Raw genomic sequence first — 16,965 nt, 5'->3', positions numbered from 1 at the left:
TGAACAGTTGCTATTTGAAATAGCCTGTTCTCCCCCTGCACTGTGCACAATAATATACAGGGCTCCAAAATACAGTAAAGACTTCATAAAGGAATTTGCTGCATTTCTGACTGAAGTCACGATTAAATATGACTCCTTTATTATTGTCGGGGATTTAGTTTATGCTGAGTTTGAGCCTGCAAAGGGTCCCAGTGATGTGGAAAACATCATGCCTCGTCCCTATTCCAAAGATGCCACGTCCCAGTGGCCCCCAGGATTACAGGCCCGTGGCACTGACCTCCCACATCATGAAGACTTTGGAAAGGCTCATCCTGGACCAGCTACGACGCATTGTAAGACCACATCTGGATCCCCTGCAATTTGCCTATCAGCCTCGTCTCGGAACAGAGGACGCCATCATCTACCTGCTCAACCGTGTCTACACCCATCTGGACCAGCCAGCGAGCACTGTGAGGGTCATGTTTTTTGACTTTTCCAGTGCTTTCAATACCATCAGGCCGACCCTCCTGGGTGATAAGTTAACAGCGATGCAGGTGGATGCTTCACTGGTGTCCTGGATTGTTGATTACCTGACAGGAAGACCACAATATGTACGTCTTCCACAGTGTGTGTCTGACAAGGTGATCAGCAACACAGGGGCACCACAGGGGACTGTCCTCTCCCCCTTCCTCTTCACCCTCTACACCACAGACTTCAGCCACTGCACAGAGACCTGCCATCTTCAGAAGTTTTCTGATGACTCAGCGGTGGTTGGATGCATCAGCAGGGATGATGAGACAGAGTACCGGGCTGTGGTCGACTCCTTTGTCACGTGGTGTGAGCAGAATCATCTGCAGCTCAACGTGGAAAAGACCAAGGAATTAATAGTGGACTTCAGGAAGACCAGGAAACACTTGACCCCTGTTTCAATCCAAGGGGTCAGTGTTGACATTGTGGAGGACTATAAATACCTTGGAGTACACATTGACAATAAACTGAACTGGACAAAAAACACCACAGCACTTTACAGAAAGGGCCAGAGTCGTCTCTATTTTTTGAGGCGACTGAGGTCCTTCAACATCTGCCAGAAAATGCTGAGGATTTTCTACGAGTCTGTTGTGGCCAGTGCGAGCCTCTATGCTGTTGCATGCTGGGGGAGCAGGCTGAGGGTCGCTGATGCCAACAGACTCGATAAACTGATCCGTAAGGCCAGTAGTGTCGTGGGGATGGAGCTGGACTCCCTCAAGGTGGTGTTGGAGAGGCGGATGTTGTCCAAAATAAAGACAATGTTGGATAACACCTCCCACCCACTCCATGACATGCTGGTCAGTCACAGGAGCGCGTTCAGTGAGAGACTGAGATTACCAAAAAGCACCACTGAACGACACAGGAAATCATTCCTGCCTGTGGCCATCTCACTGTACAACGCATCCACTTAACACACACATGTTTCTTTTTCTTTCTTTTTCTTTTTTAGCTATTTATTAATAAACGACTTATGTATATATATGCCTGTATATATTGTACTATTCTTAGTTAGTGTATTGTCTGTCTTGTTAATGTCTGTTTACTATGGAGCACTGTAACAAAAAAATAATTTCCCCTAGGGATCAATAAAGTATTCTGATTCTGATTCTGATTAATATTCACGTGTGCTGTCCAGAAAAGCCCATGGTTAAAGACTTTTTGAAACTTACTGATTCTTTTAATTTAGTTCGATGTGTGTCTGCACCCACACAACAGTGTGGCCACACTCTCGATCTGGTTTTAGCGCACGCATTGCGGGTTTATAATCTGAAAGTCTCTGACCCTGTTTTCTCTGATCATATGCCAGTTCTGTTTGACATCTCTTTATCTAGAAATGAATTCAGGGGGCATGTCCCTGCTCAGCCATCTCACTTGTTAAATTCTTTCACTGCAGCTCGGTTCTCCACCTACTATAATCAGTTCTCCATTCCCGAGACACTCCAATACGTAGAGGAACTCAGTTTTTGGTTTCATACCACTTGTCAGACTGCCTTGGATAGTGTTGCCCCTCTAAAAATCAAGCACCCTAAGATTAAGTTTGAACCCTGGTTGAACGATGAAACCCGTGCTGTGAGGCGTGAATGTCGTAGGGCTGAGCGGAGATGGAAAAAAGATAACTTACAGGTCTCTTTACAAAATTTAAGAGAGCGCTGGGCCTTATACCAGCTTACAGTAAAAGAAGCAAAGCGGTTATGGACAAATCAAGTGTGTGATCATGTATAAGTTTGTCAGGGGAAAATTTCCCAAATAGAAAGCTGCCAAAGTAAAACAGAGACACAGTGAGACAGTATAAAAAATCATATGTACATGGGTGAACTCTCTGGAGTGTCACACAGTACTCTTCTTTATTGCAGGTTATATAGGCATGTAGGTTACACAGCAGACGGAGGCAGTCTCCGCCTGTTCTCAGAATATATTGCTTAACTGACAAATGCATATCTTATTAAACATTCTGTCCGTACTATACTAAACGTCTGCTTAAGTGGCATTTTCCGTTGCTCTTTGCACAGGAACTTGTCTTCACAGGCATTTGATAAGCATAGGCAAGGTTTCATGTTTTATCAGGGTGAGTCGTCATTCAGAGTTTACACAGTTACAAGCAAAGCATATTTGAATAATAAACAAAATCTTTTCACATTTCCCTCCTGTTGTTTAACTTTCACACTAGTTAAAACACCATTGGTTTATTATCTGTGCATGATTTCTTGCAGCGCATTTTTAATCAGCACGTCATACATTTGGTGTATCACAGCATTTCAGTGTCAGGGGGATTTATCATCATCTTCATCCATGGGCAGTGTCAGGTATGCCTGCACATGAACTGCAACAACTTTATTAGTCATTGATTGTGCACATGGCAAAATACAAGAAGTAAAACAACAGAGTAGGAGTAGAAGAACTCCTACAAAAACCAGTCCTTTCATTAAAAGAGATTTCCAGGAACCACTCAACAGCCAGGTAAGCCAATCTTTAGTGTTCGTGACGTAGTCCTGTTGCTGAGCGTCCCTGAGTTGTTTCAGCGTGCGTAAGGCGTCGGTCATGTTGGAAGAGTGAACATTATCTGGAATGTATGTACAGCATGTGTTGTTAAAGAGTATACAGAGTCTTTCTTTCTCAGCCAGAATCATGTCCAGTGCGACTCGGTGTTGCATCACAGTTATCGCGAGGGCATCAATCTCTTCATTTGAATCAGCTTCATCATCAGTGTCTGTGTCAGTGTCAGTGTGTTCTAATAACGTCATAGTTTCTCTTGGGCTGACAGGGTCTGGTGTAATGGCAGTTGCTATCAGCCTGTTGATCAGGGCTCTTACGGTCCAGTCGTTGCCAGTGTAGGTGAAGACTGTGTCTAGCCTTGGTCCCAGTCCGTGCTTGACAGGTACCAGTCATATTCGTTCCACTTGTCACCTTGATAGCCTCCAATGTGGAATGAGTTTAGTGGGATGGCTATTGTCAGGAACACTGAGAACACAAACATGAAGCACAGGGTTGTGACTGTTGTCAGCTGGCATCCTGTTGTCCAATATTGACGTCGTCTATGTCCATCTCTCCTTTCTCCCTCAGTGGAATCTTGGGTTCTTTGTCTAGCATCTCCATTCCTGTGAGTGTTCTCCTCTTCTCGACCACCAGACACACCCGTAGCCTCTAATGAGTAGACCTCAGCCAGAGGAGTGGGATCACGAGTGTTGCCACTGATCACCCTACCCCCACCGAGCGAACACTAGAGGTTGGGGAGGACCAGAGTCTAAACTTATCACTCACTTTAAGGAGATGTTGGTGGGTCTTGGATTGGTTCAACCTTCTTTGTGTGGCTTTGATGAATCCACGAGGGTCGTTCAGCAATCCTGCATGCTGTGGGTGTTGTGAGCAGGACCTGGAAGAGACTGGGAGAGAATCACGCGGCAGTTGGTTGCTCAAAACTATTTCTTTGTTTTCCAGTAGTTTCGTCATCCACTCTGCTGGGGTCGATACTGCTTTCATATAGCCTGAACTGCCATCCACATGCAAATGAAATGGTTTCTCATAGTCTGGCAGTGCTGTTTTGTTTTTCTGTACCTTCACTGCATGCTCTGCATGCTGTAAAGCATCAGCTAGACTTCCGGTATTTTGAGTGACCCAATGTTTATCTACGTGGGCGCGGACCTTTGGGAGGAGGCCTTTTAGAAACGCGTTTTTTAGTTGTTGTTCAAAAGGGGTGTTCACGCCCTCATCATATTCTAGACCTGAGTTTTGTCTAAAGACTGGTCGTAGTCTGTCTAGGAAGTCAGAGACAGACTCGTTTTCCTTTAACTTTGTTTCTCCTATTTTTTCGTAATCTGGGTTTGGCGCCTGAATTAGTGGAAATTGCCCTAACGGGCCTGGAGGCCATGGCGGTGGGTCTTCATGGTCATTAGGTCCAGTTGTTGTCTCGCTGAGACATAAGGGTCTTGTGTGGTTTCACAAAGGGATTTTTGAAACAGGGGATAAGGATTTGGGGGTATGGTTGCTCAGTATCAGGGGACTTGGGGCTGAGGGAGGTGGTTGACAAGGAGGAGGATTGGTGGTTTCAGTAGGTGGCTTTTCGCTTTGTTTATTTTGCTTTTTGTTTCTTTTCTCTTCACGCTTCTCACTTTCCTCCTGCCATGGTACAAAAGAAACTTACGTATTCGAATATGCGCAGGTTTTCTTTTACCACTAGTCTTTTCTATCTCTGCGTGTAGGCATTTACTTAAATGCTGTATTTGGCCAGGGCTACAGTTCCCTCCCAGGCGGTGCAGTTTGTTTTTTTGGATTTCTCCACCTATTTGCGCTTATCTTTCCTGCACCAGGGCATTTTTTCTCTAACCATTGTTCATCTGCAGTCAATTCGGGTTTTGTAGATTTATTTCCCATATTTAATTTTGATTTGTTTTATTCGATAGTTCTTTGTTTATTTATTTATTTATTTTTAGTTATTAATACTACCAACTCATAAACTTCACACGCGGTACTTATAATCCTTTTTTAGTTGACACGCTCCTTATTTACCATTCACTCTTAGAGTGAGATCCCTGACTCCCAGGGTGAAATGAAACCACTAGCTCCAACCTCTTCTTTGCTGCGGAAATGGGCCCACACAGGACAAGTTATTCCGTCTTACACAGGCGACGTTTACGTCTGCGGGTCCACACAGGGCCCGGTCCACACAGGACGTTTTTATTCAAACCTTTTAAACTGCGGAATGAAACCACTAGCTCCAACCTCTTCTTTGCTGCGGAAATGGGCCCACACAGGACAAGTTATTCCGTCTTACACAGGCGAGCGTTTACGTGCGGGTCCACACAGGGCCCGGTCCACACAGGACTGCCAATTCCGTCTTACAGGCGAGTCTCATGAAACGAGCCCACACAGGACTTTCAGTTTCGTTTATCCGACTTTTTGGCCCACACAGGACTAGTCTACTGAGAGTCGTGTCAAACTAGAATCGATTTTTAGACGCAATGTGTTTTTGAGTGCTTAGTAATACACACACACACCTGCGGGCGCTTTCGCTGGCCCGAGAACAGAGAGAGGTGGCTGACACGCCTTCTACTTTTGAGCTATTCTCAAAAGCGGTGTCAACTTTATGTGATAAAACACGACCTTCTTCTCGATTCACCAGTACTTCAGCAACCGACAGTAAACAAATCAGTGGAATAGTTCAGCCTCCTTATTGTGCTGTAGAAATCAACTTATTCCACCAAAAACAATAAAGACAGACAGTTTTAACGCTCACGCTACCAGCTTCCTTAAAGCGGCGTAGTGCTTCCAGCCTTTCTTAGGCGAGCTTATTTTTCGTTTTTCGTTTTTGCGCAAACCTTTATTATCTCAAAGTAGTCTGTCCTACCTTGGCGCTGGTTTCTTCAGATGCACCTGATCAGCCCCCGACGGTGCGGACCGCTTGTAAAACGTTGCAACGTGGGCTTCTCGTACCGACGGGACCTGGTGAGGTGCTTTCTGTGAGAGCTGCTTTAAATAGGCTGTCTCATCCGGCTTCAAGGACCAAGAAATGTCAGGGAAAATTTCCCAAATAGAAAGCTGCCAAAGTAAAACAGAGACACAGTGAGACAGTATAAAAAATCATATGTACATGGGTGAACTCTCTGGAGTGTCACACAGTACTCTTCTTTATTGCAGGTTATATAGGCATGTAGGTTACACAGCAGACGGAGGCAGTCTCCGCCTGTTCTCAGAATATATTGCTTAACTGACAAATGCATATCTTATTAAACATTCTGTCCGTACTATACTAAACGTCTGCTTAAGTGGCATTTTCCGTTGCTCTTTGCACAGGAACTTGTCTTCACAGGCATTTGATAAGCATAGGCAAGGTTTCATGTTTTATCAGGGTGAGTCGTCATTCAGAGTTTACACAGTTACAAGCAAAGCATATTTGAATAATAAACAAAATCTTTTCACAAAGTTGTATAGTTTTAATGTTTTACTTGGGAATAGAATGGTATGTATGTGTGAGTTTGGTGATGGAGTTCAATTCAATTCAATTCAATTCAATTTTATTTATATAGCGCCAAATCACAACAAAAGTTGCCTCAAGGCGCTTTATATTGTACAGTAGATAGCACAATAATAAATACAAAAACCCAACAATCATATGACCCCCTATGAGCAAGCACTTTGGCGACAGTGGGAAGGAAAAACTCCCTTTTAACAGGAAGAAACCTCCAGCAGAACCAGGCTCAGGGAGGGGCGGGGCCATCTGCTGTGATTGGTTGGGGTGAAAGAAGGAAAACAGGATGAAAGACATGCTGTGGAAGAGAGACAGAGATTAATAACAGATATGATTCAATGCAGAGAGGTCTATTAACACATAGTGAGTGAGAAAGGTGACTGGAAAGGAAAAACTCAATGCATCATGGGAATCCCCGGCAGCAGGGGCGATTTTAGCCCATTTTGGGGGGTGCTGAAGCACCCCCCAAAATGAATCAAAGCACCCCCAAAGATTTCTTACTTTTTTTTGACAATATTTGCTGTTTGTGTGACACACTACTAAAAATATAAAAAGCATACAGTACTTGGTTGAGACGGAACATTTTAACAACAAAAGTATAGATAACCCCTCCCCCCTCCCAAAATGGTTTGTTCCAGCTCGCCCCCACTCTGGCTCTAGGGTCGTTGCTGCCAGAGCGATGGTAGCTGAGACGCAGCGGAGCGCAGGTGGAGTGCCTGGATTAAAACAGGACATATTAGCAGCATTTAACCTTCAGTTACTCTTTATGTAGTTAGACAGGAATCATGTTTCTTTTTAGCTGAAAAACCTTACACCAGGTAACCTGCAGTGTTGAAAACGTGTTTTCCAATGATGTTTGCTACCCTACAATCCGTCCTACTCTGTAGTAAATTCAGCGACATTTGACCGTCCTGTTGCTCCCACTGAAATGTATACAGCCTATTTAAAATCTAAAACTTAAAATTGTCCGTAGCTTCTGTTGTTACCACTGTCCTGTTTGAAATGGATACTAACTAGCTAACTGACTGAATGCCCATTAACCTTATAACTCCTGTTGTGTGTGTGTGTTCAGGTAAAAGTGTAAGAACAAATGATCCATCAATTAAAAATAATGTTGGATCAGTGTTTCAATTTTTATATCTTTTATTAGATGTTCATGTGGTTTGGTTATTTGCCTTTTGGTTGAAAGTACACTGAGAGAGGACTTTTTGTTAGTGATCTTAATAAAAAAAAATTTCATATTAATGTAATTTTTTCATCTAATTGAATCCAATCTCCTCCCACCGTCCAAAGACATGCAGTTTGAGGGGATAGGTTAATTGGATAATCCAAATTGTCACTAGGTGTGAATGTGTGAGTGAATGTGAGCGTGAATGGTTGTTTGTCCCTGTGTGTTGGCCCTGCGACAGACTGGCGATCTGTCCAGGGTGTACCCCGCCTCTCGCCCTATGACAGCTGGGATAGGCTCCAGCGCCCCCCGCGACCCTGGAAAGGAGAAGCGGAAGCGAATGGATGGATGGATGAATCCAATCTATTTGTGTATGATTGTCAGTCCAAAGAGGGAGAGAGGAAAGAGGGAACGTGAGGAGAAAGTACAAGGTCAGGAAGAAGCAGGTAAGAAAACAGACAGGGAACAGTGACAGGCACAACAGAAACTGTTAAACTGACAAAGAGAAAAAACCTGATATTTTACTCACACAGTCTGGAAGTTGTGTCCTCGCTATATTAAAGCTGCTATACAGAATCTGCAAAACAAACTGGGTTGAAACATTTTTGACCCTCTTTAACAACATTCCAACATTATCATTGATTGGGGAGATTAAAATTAATGATATATTTTATGTGGTTCAGCCACAACTCTACTAAAACCTCAGCCAGTAACAGGTAGGCCAACCTTTGGACCGTCCAGTTGTCTGTATGACTGCCGCATACAGACTTATGCGGCAGAGAAACACTTATCAGTGTTTCTCAAACTTTTTACAGTGTGTACCACCTGAGAAAAATGTCAAGCTCTCCCAAGTACCACTATGAAAGCATGAAACTCATAAATCTTACAACACAAGATTAGTATTATTAAATTAGTTAAATTAGTATCTGCAGTAAAGATTTTTTCATACATTGTATACATTCTACCACAGGCAAAGTTGCCTCCATTTTTATAGTTTTTATTAATATTTTGGAATAATTTATTCTGTTTTGGGAGTGTTTTTATGTATCTGTATTATATTATACATACACATTAAAAGTGAATCTCTGTCCAAAACATGCACTCAGTTTACTTCTTACTCACTATGAGCATCATTTAAATAACCTTTATCAGATTTGATGGTTTTGTTACAGACTTCTCAAAAAAGTGTTTTGCTTTTCTTTCACAGATGTGAGGATTAAATTGTGTTAAAATGTACAAAACAGTGATGTCATGTTTTGTGACGAGGAACAGGCACAGAGAGAGTTGATGAATTTAAGAATCTTATGATTTAATAAAGAAATTTGCAGACTTGCACAGAGATGGTAAAATTATGATGACTGATAACGGAGACGAAGACAACAGACGACGAGGACAGGGAGGAACAGGAGTTTAAATGCACCAAGGAGACAGTCAGAGAGAACTCAGGACAACTGGAGACATTTAAGGATGCAGGGACTGACAGAGACAGGGAAGAAGTCTCATCGTGACGTGTAAAGTTTATCTTGCCTGGCTGGGCAGCTCTCTGGGTGCTCAGCACCCCCAAAGCTCTGATCCTAGAATCGACCCTGCCCGGCAGCCTACGTCTATTGCAGCATAACTAAGGGAGGATTCAGGGTCACCTGGTCCAGCCCTAACTATATGCTTTAGCAAAAAGGAAAGTTTGAAGCCTAATCTTGAAAGTAGAGATAGTGTCTGTCTCCTGAATCCAAACTGGAAGCTGGTTCCACAGAAGAAGGGCCTGAAAACTGAAGGCTCTCCCTCCCATTCTACTTTTAAATACTCTAGGAACAACAAGTAGGCCTGCAGTGTGAGAGCGAAGTGCTCTAATAGGGTGATATGGCACTACAAGGTCATTAAGATAAGATGGGGCCTGATTATTTAAGACCTTGTATGTGAGGAGCAGGATTTTGAATTCAATTCTGGATTTAACAGGAAGCCAATGAAGGAAGCCAAAACAGGAGAAATCTGCTCTCTCTTTCTAGTCCCTGTCAGGACTCTTGCTGCAGCATTTTGGATCAGCTGAAGACTTTTCAGGGAGTTTTAGGACATCCTGATAATAAAGAATTACAGTAGTCCAGCCTGGAAGTAATAAATGCATGAACTAGTTTTTCAGCGTCACTCTGAGACAGGATATTTCTAATTTTAGAGATGTTGCGCAAATGGAAGAAAGCAGTATTACATATTTGTTTAATATGTGCGTTGAAGGACATGTCCTGGTCAAAAATGACTCAAGGTTCCTCACAGCATTACTGGAGGCCAAGGTAATGCCATCCAGAGTAAGAATCTGCTTAGATACCATATTTCTAAGATTTTCAGGGCCGAGTACAATAACCTCAGTTTGATCTGAATTAAGAAGCAGAAAGTTAGCGGCCATCCAGGTCTTTATGTCTTTAAGACATTCCTGCAGTTTAACTAATTGGTGTGTGTTACCTGGCTTCATGGACAGATAGAGCTGCGTGTCATCTGCATAGCAGTGAAAATTTATGCTATGTCTTCTAATGATGCTGCCTAAGGGAAGCATGTACAATGTAAATAGAATTGGTCCTAGCACTGAACCCTGTGGAACACCATAATTGACCTTAGTGTTCAGTTCTGTTCAGTTCAGTTCTTATTATGTATGAATTATGAACTTTTTTATGAATTATTTGTCCATTTTTAATGTGTTTTTTTTTTTACAACAGATGGAAATTAGCCTTTGGCTATAATCTGGTGTGTTTACATTCATGTAATTTCTTTTTGTACATGTATCTTTATTAACATGCACTGTCCTAAATATTAAAAAAAAAAAACTTTGCAAACATTATTATGGTGAATTATCAGAAACCACATATATTGTTTAAGTCAGTTGAGACTATTTTAAGCCCCCTTTCTGCTCTCAGTTTTGAGCCTTCACATGAAATGTGTGAAAAGTTTCTGCACTTCTTTATAAACAAGGTAGCCTCGACTAGGGCGCGGATTATTTTGCCCACATCTGACCCCTCCGATCCTGCAATTTGCTCGGCTGTCCTTCAACAGTTTGAGTCGATTACTCTTGCTCAGCTACAGGAGGTGGTGGATCATTTCAAGCCTGTAGGCTAACCCTACGATGCTATCCCTCCCCGTTTTCTGAAAGAAGTTTTTTCTACCATAGGTTCAACTATTTTAACCATAGCAGCCTTACCTCAGGTGTGGTTCCAAAGAATTTCAAAGATGCAATTGTGCAACCACTTTTTAAGAAACCTAGGCTAGATACAAACGCTGTTGAAAACTTTAGACCAATATCTAAGCTGCCATTTTTATCTAAAGTCTTGGAAAAAGTAGTATATAACCAATTGATCCCGTACTTGAATCCACAAAATGTTCAGGAGATTTTCCAATCTGGTTTTAAAGCAATGCATAGCACTGAATCAGCACTTTTAAGAATTTTTGATGATATATTTTTATCATGTGATTCTGGTGAAAGTGTCATTCTTATTTTACTCGATTTAACTGCTGCATTTGACACGGTAGACCATGAAATTTTAATCTCACGTTTGGAGCAGTGTGTCGGTATTACAGGTGTGGCTCTGAAATGGTTCAGGTCCTACTTAACAAATCGAACCTTTTCAGTTTCTTAGGAAACTGAGTCCTCCCGTGCTCCGTTGTCTCATGGAGTACCACAGGGTTCCATTCTGGGCCCTATCCTGTTTTCACTTTATTTACTTCCCCATGGCTCAATTTTTAGGAGACACGGACTCTCTTTCTTATTAATTATATTATTTTTCAATTTTGAGTTATTCTATGTGTAATTTAAACTGTTTTCTCTTTGTTTTATATTTGTAGTACATTGGCCAACATTGTTGGATGTAAAGTTTATTATAAATAAAGATGCTACGCTATCCTAAGGAATAAATATGATCATGAAAATGTAATGTGATAAATAAAAATGAATAAAAATAAGACCGCAAGTTTTTTTAAAGTTAATAGGCAGCAGCCTTTTATGTGTCTCCGTGTGTGTGTTTTCAAACCCAGTGTTACGTCCCCACAATGAAGGTCTAGGGGTGTGAGTGTGGGGACTGGTAACACATGGGTCCAGAACAGAATGAAAGGAAAACAGACAGAGGTGTTTAGTGAATAAAATAGTTTTTATTATAGATAATCTTAACATAAAGAGCCGGCAACGCCGTTTTTCCAATAACACTAGAAAAAAAAAAAAGTTGCAACAACAAAGAACACAACAACCAAACAAAAAACTCCACACCACGAGGAGGCACTTCCAGGGGCCCACAGGCCCACCCTGTCACTAGCAGCAGCTAGCTTTATTGCTGCTGAGGCCCACAAGCTCACACTACTCACATGAAGCAGCTATACTCCCCACTGCTTCTACAGCTCCACACCACAGGATCTCTTCCGACACCTAGGACACAATCTGGAGACACCAGAGAAAACCACCCTCCCACATCCAGTTCCTGTGTTGTGTTTTATATTTGGTTTTATATTACCCAGTGATTGCTGACTGGGCCCAGGTGGTAAATGAGGCCAATGAACAGCAGCTGTGTCCTGGGGAGAGAGAAGAGCGAGAGAGAGACAGAGGGGTGGAGCAAGAGAGGAGGAGGCGGAGAGAGAACACCACACCCACACAAGAGTAGTTTCAGGAGGCCCTGCTAGGGCCGTAACAGAAATTTATTACACATATTTTATAATATTGTGTTCATTGTCTTAATGTAACCATTTCATGGTAACATTTTTTTCCCATTGTCTGTCACTAGAAAACAGACTTTTAATCACATAGCCTCTGTTCTGTAGCGTGTGCTTTTGCATTAGCTTGTTTTCGTGTTCAGCTGGATGAAGATTTCAAGAGGAAGTTTTTCTCTTAACTTCTTCTCTCTCTCTTTTTGTTTGTTTGTTTGTTTTTTACAAGCTCTTCTTGTCACACATGTAAAGAAATTCATTTTGGATTGACCATTAGAGGTTAAATGACGGAAAAATATTCCTGCAGTTGTAACAGTGGGACATGCTTGCTGTCTACAGCCAAGAAAAATCATTTAAATTGTTGTGTTAATAAGCTGTAGCCAAAGGTAGCAAAGGTACAGACACTCTATAGTAGAAGTACAGATACTAGTGTTGAAAAATACACTAGTAAAGGTTGAAGTACTGATTTAACTTCTTTACTCACGTAATAGTAAAAACATACAGACTCTGAAATGTACTCTCAGTAAGAAAGTAAATATAAACTCTTTGGAGGAGGTTTCTGCCAGCTACTTTTGTGCAAAGTTAACTGACCGTTGTGCTATACTATTACTAATAAATGAGAATACAAACTTTAGTTTAAATTTGAATCCTAATAAATATACACAACTTAAGTAGAAGATGGGCAGAGAAAAAGAAGGAAAATAAAAAACAAATAGCTCGATTTTCTGTTGCCTACATTGTTGAGGGTGATTTTGCCTTTAAACAGAAAATGAGTAGAGTCAGGAGTTTGAGTGGGATTCAGCAGCTGGTGGAAAGCTAAAAACAGGTTGTAGTGGCTCAGCGCGGGGAAAGAATCACTATTTATATCGTGGGCTCCACGAGATTTTCTTTGTGTACACGCTGTGATCAGCTGATGGCTACTGCTGCTCTGAGGTTTACTTCTCTTGGTGAATTTACACAATGACTCAACAAGATGTCAGCAGATGTTTCATGAGTCGTTCTGTTAAATCCTCTACACAGACAGTACGCTCTTTGTGCTGTTTTTATAGTAAACTGCATGAAGGTGGGATTCAGTCAATGAATGTAAGCATCATCAGCTTAACTTCAAATCCATGTCTGCCTCCTGCTTTGAGATCCTGCTTGTGTTGAAAAATGTAATCTCATTTTACAATAAATAAATGTGATAAATGAAAAATGAATAAAAACATGAGTGGAAGTTTTTCACAGGAGTTTAGTTCGCAGGCAGCAGCCTCCTTTGTGTCTTTTGCCACATGAGAAATGTAAGAAAGTCACATTTCCAATCTACCATGTCCCATTCCAAATGAACTGAGTAAAAGCAAGGGCTCGTCCGGGATTTGAACCCGGGACCTCTCGCACCCTAAGCGAGAATCATACCCCTAGACCAACGAGCCACAGAAAGCAGCTGCTCACAGCTGCAATTCTGACATATACTTGTGTGTGAACCCTGCAAAGTTGTGATGTGGCATTTGGTCCTCACTGCTTCATCCCGTACAACACCACCCTCTGCTGGTGGAAAACGTTATAAGTCTTCATCTCGTAAACAGACGCCCCCACTATATGCTATAGCATTTTTTTTATATCTCTAATATGGCATCTAGGTACCTTTTTCACTGGAGATGTGGAAAAACAATATGAAACTATGACCACTGTGATGCAGGAGAATCGTATTATTATATCTCCAAACAGCAGTAGTGAAAAAAACACACCATGTTATTCAAGTGAAACCTTTTAATCCATTTCGCATGCATGTAACTTATTTACCAAGTAAAGAGAAATTTATAAATGAAAATGATGAAAAATGAAAAAATGCATTTGAAAAATCTGAATACAGCAAAGGGAACTTGTCATTTGGAATGTAATTACAAATAAAATCATTTACTCCAAAAAATTATGTTGCAAACGTAATTTCAGCCTTTGCTTAGCACCATATAGAAAGCATAAAGACAAAGTTAAAGCTACTTGTGGGCGGGTCTTAAGGGTGGATGTAGAAGTGAGATCATAATTCAGTCCTCCTTTTCTCTGCCCTGTCTCTAAGCTGCTTACCTCATGCCGTGCCATGTGATTTCGTATCGTCTATGTTGTTGATTAATGCACTGTCACAAGACAAGCTGTCAGTCTGATAGTAATTTAGAATTTATACAACTAATATTCTTGACTTGACAGTTCATGCGCAAAAGTCACTTACTATACTTGCTTTGACAGCGTCTGTCTTCAGACACCTCATTTTGAGTACAGTTTTTTACAGGAGTTCAGTTCACAGGCAGCAGCCTCTTTTGTGTCTTTTGCCATTTGAAAAGTTGCAAGAAAGTCATGTTTCCAATCTCACATAATCCATCTTAACTGAATTGATTAAAATTGCGGGCTGGAGTTCTGACATATAGTTGTGTGCAAAGTTGTGGCATTTGATCCTCACTGCTTCATCCAGTGCAGCACCACCCTCTGGTGGTGAAAAACGTGATATCTTCAACTTGAACTTTTAAACATTCTTGACAAAAGAAGTCAAAGACTTTATCTCAGCAGCAGACATCATTCCCCCCACCCCAGTCTTATCATGTCATATCTACCTCTTTCTATGTTAAAATGTTGATGTGCATGGTATCCATTATTGCAGATCGTATATTATATATCCTGTAGTGCAGTAGCGGGTTTTGATACGGGCGACACGGGCGGTTGCCCAGGGCGGCATCGTGGTGGGGGCGGCATCACAGGCATCGGTCAAAAAAAATAAAAATTTGCTCGTACTCATGCTGCCCCGACGTCATGCCAGCGCATTTTGGAGATGGCATAGGCACCGATCGGGTTTCTACCACCCATTTGCTGGAGTAGGGCGCCCTCCGTTTGCGAGGTGCGCCTGCTGCTTGCGGCACAGGGAGGAGAGGGCGGGGCTGCGGGGGATTCTCTGGCTGGCTGGAGCAGCAAAAATTACCAACTCGCAAAATAAAACAAAATAAAAACAAACACGAAAACACCAGACATTATGATACAGACTTATAATTTGCACCGATGTTTTTTAAAAAGTAACCTAGTCAGTTTTCAAGATTTACAATGAATAAAACTGAGCAGTGCTGATTTTCTGAACACTGGAAAATAACTCAAAATGTTAGAAATATTCCAGTGTCAGAAAATCAGCACTGCTCAGTTTTATTCATTAAAATCTTGAAACTGACTAGGTTACTTTAAAAATACAACACTGTCAAAAGTGTTCATTTAACAATCAACAGTGTGGACACATATAGACACTCTGTAGTGTTAATTTAACACTGGAGATTTTGCTGTGTACATCTTCCTATTCAGAAGGCAGAATTTCCAAGTTCTGAGTACAATCAAAAGCACCACGACTGCAGTTTTTGTGTTGGATGTAAAAAGCAGGCTAGAATCATGGCGGCGGTCAGCAGACGGTCCAGGCGTGGGATTTCTCTCGTGGAAATGTGCACATTATTTCTTCCTTTCTGTTGGTAGGTGGCACAGTGCACTTGTGGCAAGTAAGCAAGCTAGAAGACTGGCAATCTGGCTGGGTATCCAGTTACGGAAGCAACACATTAACAAGAGAATTCTGAGTAAAACCAAAGTTACTTTTCCTAGTAACTAGTTACTTTGAAAGTAACGAGTAACTTGAAGTAACTGAGTTACTTTTTTAGAGAAGTAACTAGTAATGTAACTAAGTTACTAATTTAAAGTAACTTACCCAACACTGCATATAACAGACAATCAAAACAGGACCACATAAAGTGCAATGTGCAAAAAATGCAAAAACTGCAAAAACAAAAACGGTGCAACACCAGACAGAATAGAATAATACAGACACAAGACAGTGCAGGCACAACAGTGCAATAGAAATTTGCAAAAGACTGAGTATTGTGCAAAAAGTCACTTGGTGTATGAAGGTGTGTGTGTGTGTGTGAGAGAGAGAGAGAGAAGAGTGAAGAGGTGATGTCATGTTCTCGGCCTTTTAGGAAATAAACATTTGTTCCACATGACTTTTCAGGTAACTTGCTCCCCACCAGTGGGGCACGCCACACACTTTGAGAATTACTGCCCTAGTACAACAAGCAAAATGAAACCTTTGTGGTGCTGTGACATGAGAATCTATTCCAACAGAATCTTCTGCTGGTAAAGATTTTGTACGTACACATGAAATAACTTGAAAATGCAAGTATTCAAAGGAATTAAGGGGTCAGCATTCATGGACAACAGCCGTCCTGTCATGATTTGGAGGGACATTTCAGTGAGTGGTGTTGGAGATCTTGTGGAGACCAACAGAAATATGAATGCACAAAAGTACCATCAGATTTTGATCCACCATAAAAAAAAAAACATCTGGAAGAAATTCAGTTTCATTTCCCAGTATTGAAATCGCCCCAAACACAGCGGCAATGCAGTAAAAGCATGCTATTAGCCTAATACTGAGTCACTGAACTTCAGGCTCGCAGTTATTACACTAACTGGTGTTAGTTAACTTTTAATTCTTTGTAAAGTTTTGCTTTATTGTTTTTTATTTTCTTAAAACATTGGAGACCTACATAAAGTATTGAAATGGTTGAACGATTCAATAAGTCGCTGAGCCTATTTCCCATTTTATTAGCAAAATACCACATTTGATACATCCGCTTTCTACGAGTCACCGCGTGGGCCAAAC

The 16,965-nt window shown here is 41.5% G+C and overlaps 1 non-coding gene across 1 annotated transcript; it reads right to left on the bottom strand.

Moving 5' to 3' along the window:
• Positions 1-13,648: 13,648 nt before the first annotated feature.
• On the bottom strand, positions 13,649-13,720 carry trnap-agg. Its single transcript has one exon. It is a non-coding gene; the product is annotated as a tRNA-Pro (tRNA).
• Positions 13,721-16,965: the final 3,245 nt, after the last annotated feature.

Source organism: Oreochromis aureus, linkage group 7, assembly GCF_013358895.1.
Source record: "Oreochromis aureus strain Israel breed Guangdong linkage group 7, ZZ_aureus, whole genome shotgun sequence".
In the NCBI taxonomy this organism is placed as follows: Eukaryota; Metazoa; Chordata; class Actinopteri; order Cichliformes; family Cichlidae; genus Oreochromis; species Oreochromis aureus.
The sequence above is the reverse complement of the archived record's forward strand: the minus strand, read 5'-3'. Positions and strand labels throughout refer to the sequence as shown.